The sequence below is a fragment of the Etheostoma spectabile genome, chromosome 12 (genome assembly GCF_008692095.1).
Source record: "Etheostoma spectabile isolate EspeVRDwgs_2016 chromosome 12, UIUC_Espe_1.0, whole genome shotgun sequence".
In the NCBI taxonomy this organism is placed as follows: Eukaryota; Metazoa; Chordata; class Actinopteri; order Perciformes; family Percidae; genus Etheostoma; species Etheostoma spectabile.
In genome coordinates, this window is record NC_045744.1 from 3,627,626 (window position 1) to 3,641,842 (window position 14,217).

Consider the following 14,217-nt stretch of genomic DNA (forward strand, 5'->3'; position numbering starts at 1 on the left):
TTATAATTTTTTATACTGGCAATACTCTATACTTATTCATAATTCCTGTTCACCATTAAATCCTTAATAATGTAAGTACTGTATCCTAAATTCCTTAACTATGTAACCCGTACTATCCACACTCATATTTTCTTTATTTATATTTCTACTCTGATATTTATCTACTCTTCAACTGTTACACAGAATTTCCCTTCTGGATTAATAAAGTAGTTCTGTTCCTGATATTTCACATCCAATCTCCTAGGTAGAGTCCCAAAGTGTTCAATATGAATCTTTGTTAAATAATTATTAAATTTAAAAAAAAATGACTTATGACATTCTTTAAGACATTATTAATGATCTATTTCGCATTATGAATGTTATTTCATCATTCATTATTTCATAATAACAAGCTTTTTTTTTTGTGGAGTGGTGTGGTTATTTATGCTATTGAAATTATTATTTCCATCTGCCCTTTTTTGTTTGTTTTATTATTCATTAAGTGGAAATTACATTTACCTCTGTGTACACACGCTTGTTATATTACACACTGGCCCGAAAACACACACACTACCACACACACAACACACACACACATTTGTTCACAAGTCTGTTTTTTTTTCAAAATCACATTTTTAATTCTCAGATCACTCTTGACCGTGCTGATGTCCCAGCCCCTTTCACCTTTTCTGCCAATCACGTGGATCCCTGCCTCTTACGGTCGTAAGTTCAGCTCAACAACTGCTACCAGAGCTAGCGTTACACCTTTTGAATTATTGGGTACCAAAAGCATTCAAGATATGTATATAATTTAATAAACATGTCTCCACTAGTGCCCACATAAATGTCATTTTTGGTATTCGCGTGTTTTTCACGCAATTCGTGACGACGTCACCATTGGGGAGATCAGCCTCAACATGGTAAATACCGATGGGACTGACTTGGAGGAGAAAGAGGTGGAAAGAGGACAAGCGCTGAATTTAAAAATAAATGGAAGTTTTTTTAAGGAATGCGGCAAGCGGCTTTATCTGTCGAGCCAATCTCAGCAACAGGGCATTCAAAGTGCTTTACCACAAAATCAGTTAAATCAGATAAAAACACCGGTAAGCAAACAGTTAACTCATGAGCATTAAAAACCGTAAAACACATGAATAGACATTTAAAAAATAGACAACATAAAACACACAGAATAAAGTTACAGTGCAGCATACGAAACTTTTAAAGAAATTAGCAGTCATTTAAGAAAGGCAGCATACAAAAAAAAGGTCTTCAGCCTTGATTTACAGAACTGAGAGTAGCAGCGGATCTGCATGTTTTCCTGGAGTTTGTTCCAGATATGAGGAGCCTGACTGAACGCGCTTCACCCTGTTTAGGTTCTGACTCTGGGACAGAAAGTAAACCTTCCCAGATGACCTGAATAGGTCCTGGGTGGATCCTTCTTGCAGTAGCAGATCAGAATGTATGTTGGAGACTCTAAACCTTTAAGGGATAAATTATATACAAGAGTACTTTTAAATCAATTCTTTGAGACAAGGAAGCCAGTGTTAGGACTTCGAACTGGAGTGATGTGATCCAGTCTCTTGTCTTATGAGGACTCGAGCAGCAGCGTTCTGAACAGCTGCAGCTTCCTGATTGATTTTTTAGGGAGACCGTAAAGACACCGTTACAGTATCACTCTACTGAAGATGAAAGGCCTGTAACCAGTTTTCCAATCCTGTTGACACATAAGTCCATATACACATAGAAGGGAGCAGTTTGGAGCAAATCACTCTTTTAAAATATTTACAGATATTTCAAAAAATATCTGTAAAATATTTATAAATTATAATAGAAATTATGGTAAAAAATAAAAAATATTATAAAAATATAAATTATAATAATAAATGAAATTATATATTATTACAAAAAAAAATATTAAATATAATATTTATATTATAAATATAAAAAATAATAGAATTAACTAAACTATGATTATTAAATATAAAATATAATAGTTATAATTCCATATATAAAAAATTTTTATAACTTTTAATTGTTACATAATTAAAATTATATTAAATTAAAGTAAATATTTAATATTTTTACAATAAAATAAATTATAAAATAAAAATAAGATAATTATACATATATAGAAATTATTATATAAAAATATATAAAAATTAATAACTAAATAAATAATAATAATTAAAAAATTTTAAATAAATTTAATAAATTATTTATAAAATAAATAAAATAAATAAATTTTTATATATATAAATATTAATTTAAAAAATTTTAATATAAATAAACTATAAAATAAATTAATTATATATTTTAGTAAATTAATAAATATATTTATAATAAAAATTAAATAAAATATAAAATAAAAAATAAATAATTGAAATAAAATAAAATAAATTTAAAATAGACATTATATAATTTATATAATAAATTTAATTATAAAATAAAGAAAATTTTTTATAAAACATTTTTTTTATAAAAATAATAAAAATAATAATTAAAAATTTTTTAAAATTTTATTTATAAAATAATTTTAATAAATTAATATTATAAAAATATAATAAAAATAATTATAATATTTAAAAATAAATAATAAAATAAATATAATAAATTAATAATGAGGGGGTAAAAATAAATTGATATAAATATATTATAAATTTAAATATTATATGTTTATTAAATAATATATTTACCGATATTTTGAAATATCTGTAAATATTTTTTAAAAGTTTGATTTTGCTCCACCTGCTCCTTCCTTATGTGTCTTATGGACTTATTGTGTCAACAGGACTTGGAAAAACTGGTCCATGCTTCATCTTCAGTAGACTTGACTACTGTAACGGGGTTCTTACAGGTCTCCAAAAAATCAATCAGACAGCTGCAGCTGATTCAGAACGCGGCTGCTCGAGTCCCACTAAGACCAAGAGACTGGATCACATCACTCCAGTTCTGAAGTCCTAACACTGGCTTCCTGTGTCTCAAAGAATTGATTTCAAAGTACTCTTGCTAGTTTATAAATCCCTTAACGGTTTAGGTCCAAAATACATTTCTGATCTCTACTGCACTATGATCCACCCAGCCCTCTCAGGTCATCTGGGACAGGTCTACTTTCTGTCCCCAGAGTCAGAACTAAACAGGGTGAAGCAGCGTTCAGTTTCCATGCTCCTCATATCTGGAACAAACTCCCAGAAACCTGCAGATCCGCTGCTACTCTCAGTTCTTTTAAATCAAGGCTGAAGACCTTTCTTTTTGATGCTGCCTTTCTTAAATGACTGCTCATTTCTTTAAATTTCTTATGCTGCACTGTAACTTTTATTCTTGTGTTTTATGTGTCTATTTTTTAAATGTCTATCATGTGTTTTACCGGTTTTTAATGCTCATGTTTTTAACTGTTTGTACCTGTGTTTTATCTGTTTAACTGATTTTGTGTAAAGCACTTTGAATTGCCCTGTTGCGGAAATGTCCTCTACCAGATAAAGCCGCTTGCCTTGCCTTCCTTAAAAAAACTTCCATTTATTTTTTATTCAGCGCTTTGTCCTCTTTCCACTCTTTCTCCCAAGTCAGTCGCCATCGTTATAGTACCATGTTGAGCTGCTCTCCCCAATGTACGTCGTCACCGAATTGAGTTGAAAAACCGCGAAACCAAAATGACATTATGGCACTATTTGGAGACATTTTTAAATTATATACATACTTTGAATGCTTTTTGTACCCAATAATCACAGGTGCTAACTGCTAGCTCTGGTAGCAGTTGTTGAGCTGAACTTACGACCTTAAGAGGCAGGGAGCACGTGATTGGCTGAAAGGTGAAAGGGCGCTGACATCAGCACGGTCAAGAGTGATACTGAGAATTAAAAATGTGATTTTGAAATAAAAACAGACTTGTGAAAAATGTGTGTGTGTGTGTGTGTGTGTGTGTGTGTGTGTATTTTCGGGCCAGTGTGTAATTACTAACAAAGTGTGTACACAGAGTGTAAATTGTAATTTCCAATTAATGAAATAATAAACAAACAAAAAGGGCAGATGGAAATAATATTTCAATCATTAAATAACCACACACTCCAAAAAAAAAAGATTGTTATTATGAAAATAATGAATGATGAAATAACATTTCATATGCAAGAAAATAGATCATTAATAATTTCTTAAATAATGTCATAAGTCATTTTTTTTTTAAATTTCATAATATTTACAAATGATTTCATATTGAACACTTTGGGACTCTATACCTAGGAGATGGATGGAATATCAGAATCAGAAATACTTTATTAATCCCGAAGGGAAATTCTGTGTTACAGTTGCAAGAGTATATAAATATCAGAGTAGAAATATAAATAGAAATAGAGTGTGGATATGTACGGTGTTACTAGTTAAAGGAATTTTATGATACAGTACTTACATTATTAAGGAATTGTAATGTGAACAGTAATTATGAATAAGTAGTAGCAGCTATTGTCCAGTATAAAACTTATAAAGTTTGATAGCCACAGGCAGGAAAGACTTCCGTGGCGCTATTATTGATATATTGATATACTGATCATAACCAGATGATGAATCCTAATGGTTTTTGGTGACCCCCTTGGCATTTGCCAACATCACACCAAAATGCCCAATGCTACACAAAAATCTAAACTGAATGAGCAGGAAATTCAGGGACACTAAGAGTTTGCCTCTTGCGCCTCCATCAGGCCAAATTTAAACTCATCTTTTATTACATCCTTTAACCCTTGTGTTGTCTTCCCATCAAATGAACACTTTTTTGGACACTTTTTATCATTGCTTTTAACTTTTTCTTACGTATTTGTAAGTTGGACGCTTTTTTTCCAATGTTTGTCACTTTTCTTGATGTTTTCAACACTACATAACATTTAATACTTTAGTTTTACAGTTATTTCTGGAATTTATCGTCAATAAACTTCATTTACAGGAAAGTGTACCTAATGTATGTGTTAGAAAAGCAGAAATTAGAATTATTTAGACTAAAATTTAAAGGATGGATGTGATGGATTCCCAGATTGGAATATGTCAACTTTTACTCAATACTATTTCAAAACCACTTCAATTTTTTCCCCCAAATGCTATAAAATTGAATAAGACGCCCCAAAATTAATGAAAGTAGAGATTTGTACTTGCCAAATTAGCGTTGGGTGGAATCAATCATGTTATTTTGGGGAATTAAAAAGAACATTGATATAGGAAAACGGCTCAATTTGACCGGAGGACAACATGAGGGTTAACGGAGAATATTTCCTGTAATATTAACATAAAGCCTGACTGTGGATGATGACAGAGTGTGGCTGCTGTACCTTTAAGGCGTGCAGAGGACCAGAGCTCACAGACAAGTCTGGGATCTCGCTGGCCACTGCATGGCACGATCCACCATATCGCTACTTTCCTGAGAAAAATGGGAACCAGACAAGTAGTCAAGTCACATCTGCAGTCCTAAGATACTGGTGCTACAGTGTGGGGTCTAATGATAAGGGTATGTGGTAATATGTAACCTCACCCTGTGGTTGCCCAGGACAAAAAAGATGTGACCCAGCAGGACTAGCGAGCAGGCGGTCAGCCTGTTTAGATCCTCAGCATTAGGCATCTTCTGTTGATGCAAGTTTACATGTTAAGCTCTCTTGCTCTAAACATAAGGGCGGAACAGAAGACTAATGTTCATTTAAAGGGCACATATTGAAATATACATAAGGTGTTCTACTTGTGAATGTAAATGTATTTTATTTTATATAGCACCTTACATCGACCGATAGGTGAACCAAAGTCCTTCACAACAGATAAAACCACAGATTAAAACAACAACACACCCACTAACAAGATACAATAATGAATAAGAAAAAGATAAAAAAAATAAAATCAATATAAATGTGCCGTCACATTACTAGGTACCAAACGCCACTTTAAAAAGATGCGTCTTAAGTCTTGATTTAAAAAGACCCAGGTCAGTAACGATACGCATCTCACTGGGCAGCTTATTCCAGAGCTTAGGTCCGGAAACCGAAAAAGCGCGGTCACCCCAGTGTTTCGGTTTTGACCCGGGCACTTCCAACATGAGTTGATTAGATGACCTCAACGTCCTACCACGATTACGAATAGTCAGCATGTCTAAAATGTAAGATGGGGCAAGGCCATTAAGAGCTTTAAAAACAAACAATACAATGTTATATTTAATTCTAAAGTGTACCGGGAGCCAATGGAGAGAATAAAGAATCGGAGTTATGTGGTCTCGTTTTTTCGTGCTCGTTACAGGCGGGCCGCTGCATTTTGGACAAGTTGGAGACTTGGTCTCATAACTCCTGGAAGAAAAGACAGGAGCCCTCGAGTGTAAACGCTGCCGCTCGTAGACAAGGAGAGCTGAAGAAGTCAAAGTCATACTATTTTTCTTTTTATTCATCAAAAAGCATGGAGCAAATGTACATGTTTTATCGAGGTATAGTTACGACAGGAAAGTTGTGCTCAGGATCAATCCTCTCTAGAAGGCTGCGCACCTGTTGGTTCAGAAATAAAAATTTTAATATCGAATGTAGGGCTGAAGGATTCATTAAAAAAAAATGTATCGACACCAAAAGTCTGAAGCTGTTATCGACTATTTTTCCCATGGCGGTAATTTCCCGTTGACAGGCCTACTTTCTCCTTAACCCTTGTGTTGTCCTCCCGGTTAAAAAACGGACAAATAATTGACATTTTCGTCCCTTTTTCACTAAATCCACCTTCATAGCACTAGTTTTACAGTACTTTTTGGAAATACATGGTCAATAACCTTCATTGTATAGAATATTGAGTTAAAAAAGCAGAAATTGTGAATATTTTTGATTGATAGTAAAGATCAGAGGAACGTACAGATGGGTTTAGTCAGGAAGGAAAGTATCTATTATAATTGCAAAAAGCGTTGTAAGGAATCCATTTTTGTGGTCATTTGGTTAAAAGAAACCCATATTTCAGATATAGACATTTTTTAAAGGGGTCAAATTTGACCCGAGGACAACAGGGAGGGTTATAAAACATTGGAACACGTGTGTAGTCATGTGACTTCGGCCGGACCAGTCAGCCGCATGGAAAGCAAAATGGAGGATAACTCAAAGTCAACTGGGCAACTTGTGCCCATCATCTGGAAACATTTTGGCTTCAGAAAGGTAGTTTATTTCCTTAACTTTCATTTATCGTTATTGAGGTCAGATGTGCAATTAATTGTGATTTTGATTGAGGTCATATTGTGTAGCCCTAATTTTGAATGCTGAAGGAAACACGCAGCTCCCTGACCTCTTGATGTCTGTTGCCTTCCCAGATTGACACCGGCCAGATTGGTCACAGTCAACATCCACAGCTCCGGTTTGTCGTCATCTAGCAGAAGAGGAAAAGAGACGACGCTCTAAGCGTCACAGTCAGGGCTTCCTACCCTGTATAATTAAAAAATGTCAACTTTAGGATGATACAAACAGGCTGAAAGTGAATGATGAAAAGGTTTCTTGGTTTTCTTAGGTTTCATAGATCTGGATAACCCCAGGAAGTCAGAGAGAGCTCAAAACCACAAGGACCTTTTGATCTAACAGCGACAACATGAAACTTTGAGAAACCTGAGGAATCATCTTACTCTTAAACTAGGATTTAAACTCTGGACAAGCTCCAGAGTAAACTGGTGTTATAGAATATCTGTGTTTTTTTTTTTAATCCACAACCATCAACAGTCTGACAACATACAGATGAACTGCTACTGCAGATGACGCACCTGTTGTAAAGCTGTGGCCTGTGTCCGGTGACCAGCCGGCACATGATGATGTGCGCCAGCAGGAGGACCTGGAACGTGGACAGAATGTTGGCTGTCCAGCACCTTTGGACATATACGGATGGATCAGAGTCGAGTTGTCATTAAAAGGGAGATAAGCACGAGCGTATTCCAGTAAACTTACTCTTCAGCTTCTCCAGCTGCATTTGAGATTTGTCTGTGTACTTCTGTGCCTTCTCCAAGTAGCCGCATGCATGGAGTGCATCCCCGTCACTTCTGTAACAAAAAAGAAAGAAGAAAAGTTAAAAAAACAAGTTTTATTCATGTTGCAGCTGCAATCACAGAATATCATCTTTTAAAGTTTATGATCACATGAATCGCTGACTGTGTCTGTTCTGTGTGTGTTGTTTTGTTCCCTCCCTCCTCCCTCCCGTCTGTCCTCTGTTTAATTATTGTTTGTATTTGTAAAAATTTTTTACACACACACACACACACACCACACACACACACACACACCACACACACACACACCCCACACACACACACACACACACACACACACACACACACAACACACACAACAAAGGCCAAAAGTTTGGAACCACCTTCTCTTCAATGCATTCTCTTTATTTTCACGACTATTACATTGTAGAATATCACTGAAGGCATCAAAGCTATGACTGAGCACATGTGGAATATGTACTTACAAAGATGTGGGAATGACTGAAAACGTGTCTTATATTCTAGTTTCTTCAAAGCTACAGACTTAGACAGAACAGACTTACGGTGAGGTCTGAGCATTAAACCACACGCAATATACAATCTCTCAGTGTGTTCAACATAAATCTAATCTGTTTGTGTACCTTGTGTACTCTAAGCTCATGAATCCTGAATCGAACTCCCTGGAGATCAGGTAGATATCAAGTCCTTCACACATGGCACATGGAGTTGCTGAGAAAGGAAGAACATGCAACACATAATGGAATATGCTTCGAATCAACTGAACAAATATGAAATATGGTGTAATACAAGATATATTCTTACTGCCAGCTGAAAAAGCAGTCTGCAGTGCAAGTACGGAGACTGCTGAGAAATCTGGACATCTTCCGCAGCACTGGTTTAGCCATCCACCAAGTTCTTGAAAGGAAGCCATTAGATGAAATAAGAGAGATCAAAACAACCCGAGCAGCATCTGAAACAGAAATTACGTTTACTCATTTAAGTTACAGCGTAATTAGGAATTTTAACATGCACTGATGAAGAGATGCATGCATCTACCTGTTGATAGTAGCTTCAAACTTCACATCTTCAAATTTGAGATCTGATATAAATGATAAAGGGATTTATTGTCCAATGACGATAAATCAGTGCCAGTCAAATCTCAAATGATTTTGAGGAGATTTATTGATGTTGAGGTAACACACCTTGTATTAGTTTCTGTGTTATTTCCCTATACACAAAAAACGATAGGCCAACTGTTGTGATATGATGAACCACTGCGGAAGATAATAAGAGAGCCAAAATTAGTGTCACCATTACACTGTGCATGGATTTTGACAATGAGCAGGTGCAATTGATTGTAAAACATCACACATTGTGGACATGTTTTGCATCATAACCTTGCCTGGTACAGGCACTCTGGTTGCTGTGCACCGCTTTCTCCAGGTGAGTTCGGGCCCCCTCGCTGTTCTCAAACCGGGCGTAGCTGGAGGTGTGTCCGGGCCTCGACCGGAGGTGTGTCCGGGCCTGACGGAGGTGGCCTGTCTGAAACACTGCCTGCAGACAGTGGACACACAGACGGTTCTTCGGCGGACTAGACGTACGAAAGTTCTGCAAAGCCAGCAGGGCTAGCACCTGGGCTCCGGGGTCTCTGTACTCGCTGCCATCTTCAAGAGTCCGAAGACATAGCTAGCTAACAACAACAATATGTACTACATTTACGTTTGGACCAACGTCCGCCGAATTTGTCCCTTCACGTTGTCAATGTCTACCCTACTGTAAAAAGGGTTTCTACCTCAATTCGTTCTTATTGCACAGCCATAGCTCACGCTTTCCTGACATTTAGGTGCTAGCGCAAAGCTAGCAAGAGGAATAACAACTTCCGGTTTTTATCTTCAAAATAAAAACACCAATAAAAGTTTAAACCTAATACACGTTTTTGAGTAATTCAAGTTATTGCAGTCATTGCGATACTTGCCTCGAAACAGGTATTCACGATATAGCTATATACGTTAGACATGGTAGTTTACTACGATAATGGTATAAATGACCAAAATGCCATTTTTTTTTGAAGAGGGATAGTCAAAAGAATTTCACTTAAGTGTCCGTTTGTGTTCCTTCACATGGTCCCCTGCCATAAAAGATAACACGTAGTGCTTCGCTTTCTGATATTAATATTCTAGCTAACGTTACACATTTGTAATTTTTGTCCTTGTCTTGACCCCAGTGATAAGCAACGGTAAATTGTTGTCTTCAGGAGAAACGAATTACTGGAACTAATGTTTTGCAGTTTGAGTTCTAACCGAATATGTATAAGTGGGACCTTTTGCGGAATTTACTATTCACTTAAAATGTCACGTCCAATTCACGCCCCGCGCTCGTTGCTGACAATTGGCAAGTTTGGCTGAGAGCTGAGTACCGTGCACAGCGACTACGGAAAATGCGTAATCGACAGAGAGCGGGGCTCGTGTCATTTAACTTGTCTGTCCATGGGCGCGTTGGTATATGTATTATATTACAGCAGTGTTACAGTTAATTAATTTGACTTATTTTTTGTATGACGTATTTTGTATCGTGATATCGCGAGAATCCAGCTGCCGTGCAAGGTAAGGAAAACGGAATTATTCCAACCTATTCAAAGATTCTCTGTAACTAGCTAGGCTCCCGTCTTTTCCTATTATCCTGAATGATAACAGCTTTTTGTAACGGTACGTGTGTCCATTTCGACAGCTGTCGTCGCAACAAGCGTAGAAACGCATCTTTTAGCTAGCTAGCTACTAAAAGATGCTAGCTAGCACTGTTCAATGGCTAGCTAGTTAGCTAGCTATCTTGGATAAGTCTAAAATAGCAATAACCATCTTCTGACATTATCGGGTTTTCCACTACTTTCCACAGTGGAGATAAACTGGCAAAATGGCGAAGGCGGAGGATCACACAGGAACCTTTGATGCTGTGGTCAGGGAAAACATGGAGGAGTTTAGATGGGTCCTGATGAGGCTTGAGGGAGGCTGTGGAGCAGTTCGAGTCTCAAGGTAAGATAGAAAGCACAAGGACTGGTAGATGATTAATGTACAGTTTTGTTGCATTGTTGAAATAGTTGTATATTGACTCTATGAATGAGGCCAAGCCTGTTATGATCACAGATCAGAAGACACAGGTGAAGCATCAAATGCAAAATATCAATATATATAAGATAGATATATACTTTATTCATCCTGAAGGAAATTTAGGCATTCAGTAGCATGCATCAAACACAACAACACATATCACACATACCTAAGAATAAAAATAAAATTGAAAATCACTCATAGAAATGCAATGACCATTGTAAGGTGAGATACTTTGGTAGACTGTGTGCAATGATGATAGTGCAAAGTGCAAGTGCAGTTTCACAGTGCTGTAGATCATGATAAAATATTGACTATGACTATAAAAAATAAACATAATAACCTATAAACTGACTGTCTGAATAAGAACCTTGCAGACATAGACACTATGTCACCTTTGCACTTCAAAAGAAGGGAAATCATTGATGACAGATTGCAGATGCTTGGGTCAGTTAAACCTAAGAAACTGATTTATCATGGTAGAGGAATGGTTTCTCATGACACATCTCACTGGAGGCCTCATGATCAATATCCATATTGGAATATGCTTAGGAATATGTAGCCATTTATTTTGGCAATGTTTAATTTAATTTCCCTGTATTCCAAAATGACAATAGCTGCCGTGAACATTCGGATCAATGAAAACCCTCTAAGTGGCCTTACAGACTGCCATATATAAGCATATCTTTCCCTTTTGGGAGTTTAAGAAATTAATTTTCCTTAATTAAATGAGGCTTCTGTCTTGAATAATGGTCCACTTACCACACAATGTTAGGCTGCAGTGGAACTGAAACTCTTCTAAAGGTCCTCCTCAGATATTTGATATTCTTACATCCTACATTTTGGTATTCCACCCCATATAGTTTGCAGCTTTAAATAAGAGAACACACTCACATCATGCTTACTGTATGCTTTGTTTTAATCTTTTCTGTTTTGTACTTGCTATTTTGTCGTGTGTCAAAGCATTAACCTTAATCTCTGTGTGATGCAGGTGTTGACCTCGGTTATATAGTAAAAGCAGTAGCACTGCATCATCTGATGACAAACAAGAAGAGCAATCACACAAGGTCTTACAGGTAAGTCCTGTTATTGCGAAAAGGGATCACTGACTGAAAAATGTCAACATCTCTTCATCACCTTTTTTTTTTCTCCCTCCTCTTGCAGGCTTTGGATTCCTCCGCATTGAAAAGACTCCGCCAGCGTGGAGGAAGCGACGGCAGACATGAAACGCTTCACTGAGCATTGCTCGCTTGAGTTCTCCCAGAGGTATCTGGCTGCCCAAAAAGACGCCCCCGTCATCCTCTCTTACTGCAAAAGAGTGCGGGGAGCGGGAAGCTGTAACCGCCCTGTCCGCTCTGGCTGCACTGCAGATGGACAGCCGGACTTGTTGGATGCGAGGTCAGCGGGTGCTTTTGAATGTCCTAAGAAGCCGAGGCCAATTCCTCTGTGTTGCGTGTAGCCTTCGCACTGTGCGTCACTGCTGTTTTGAAACATGAACAAAACCGGCAGGATTTGGTAAAAGTGGCGTCCTGCCTCTGTTGACCGGTGCCGCCGCACAACACGGTGGATGTGCTGAGCTGGTCATGGAGGCCTCGGCTGCTCTCAGGACCATGACCTTGACGATGATATCCGAGTTCCGTTTGGGCAAGCTCATACACGCCAGATGATTGTTCTTCAACACACGGACTGAAGGTTTTGATCGAGTCTGCAGAAGGTAAGGCCGGTTAACCCTTGTATTGTCCTCAGGTCAAATTTGCCCCATTTAAAAAAAAAAAAAAAAGAAGAAAAAAATTCTTTATCAGAGAAGTGGGTTTCTTTCAAACAAATTTTGAGAAAAATAACACAGATTGTTCCACACAACGCTCTTCTCAAACATAAAAATAAAACGGTGATTTTAATTCTGATTCTGATTCGTACTCTGGAGTTCATGTCCGAGTTTGATAGCCACAGGCAGGAAAGACTTCCGGTGGCGCTATTATTGATATATTGATATACTGATCATAACCAGATGATGAATCCTAATGGTTTTTGGTGACCCCCTTGGCATTTGCCAACATCACACCAAAATGCCCAATGCTACACAAAAATCTAAACTGAATGAGCAGGAAATTCAGGGACACTAAGAGTTTGCCTCTTGCGCCTCCATCAGGCCAAAATTTAAACTCATCTTTTATTACATCCTTTAACCCTTGTGTTGTCTTCCCATCAAAATGAACACTTTTTTGGACACTTTTTATCATTGCTTTTTAACTTTTTCTTACGTATTTGTAAGTTGGACGCTTTTTTTCCAATGTTTGTCACTTTTCTTGATGTTTTCAACACTACATAACATTTAATAACTTTAGTTTTACAGTTATTTCTGGAATTTATCGTCAATAAACTTCATTTACAGGAAAGTGTACCTAATGTATGTGTTAGAAAAGCAGAAATTAAGAATTATTTAGACTAAAATTTAAAGGATGGATGTTGATGGATAATCCCAGATTGGAATATGTCAACTTTTACTCAATACTATTTCAAAACCACTTCAATTTTTTCCCCCAAATGCTATAAAATTGAATAAGACGCCCCAAAATTAATGAAAGTAGAGATTTGTACTTGCCAAATTAGCGTTGGGTGGAATCAATCATGTTATTTTGGGGAATTAAAAAGAACATTGATATAGGAAAACGGCTCAATTTGACCGGAGGACAACATGAGGGTTAACAGGAGAATATTTCCTGTAATATTAACATAAAGCCTGACTGTGGATGATGACAGAGTGTGGCTGCTGTACCTTTAAGGCGTGCAGAGGACCAGAGCTGCACAGACAAGTCTGGGATCTCGCTGGCCAGCTGCATGGCACGATCCACCATATCGCTACTTTCCTGAGAAAAATAGGGAACCAGACAAGTAGTCAGAGTCACATCTGCAGTCCTAAGATACTGGTGCTACAGTGTGGGGTCTAATGATAAGGGTATGTGGTAATATGTAACCTCACCCTGTGGTTGCCCAGGACAAAAAAGATGTGACCCAGCAGGACTAGCGAGCAGGCGGTCAGCCTGTTTAGATCCTCAGCATTAGGCATCTTCTGTTGATGCAAGTTTACATGTTAAGCTCTCTTGCTCTAAACATAAGGGCGGAACAGAAGACTAATGTTACATTTAAAGGGCACATATTGAAATATAACATAAGGTGTTCTTA

General features: G+C 37.1%; 1 protein-coding gene across 5 annotated transcripts in view; it reads right to left on the reverse strand.

Annotated features, from left to right (window-relative positions):
• The window catches only part of mau2 (MAU2 sister chromatid cohesion factor), a 19,970-nt gene that overhangs the window by 2,126 nt on the left and 3,627 nt on the right, over window positions 1-14,217 (reverse strand). For 4 of the 5 annotated variants that reach the window (XR_004334448.1, XR_004334450.1, XR_004334449.1 and 1 more), the window contains 2 exons: window positions 14,015-14,104; window positions 13,811-13,901 (listed from right to left, as the gene is read on the reverse strand). The exons of the other annotated variant lie outside the window; for it this stretch is intronic. The gene's annotated coding sequence lies outside the window, so the exon portion shown is untranslated. The remainder of the gene's footprint in view (window positions 1-13,810; window positions 13,902-14,014; window positions 14,105-14,217) is intronic. 5 annotated transcript variants of the gene reach the window in all.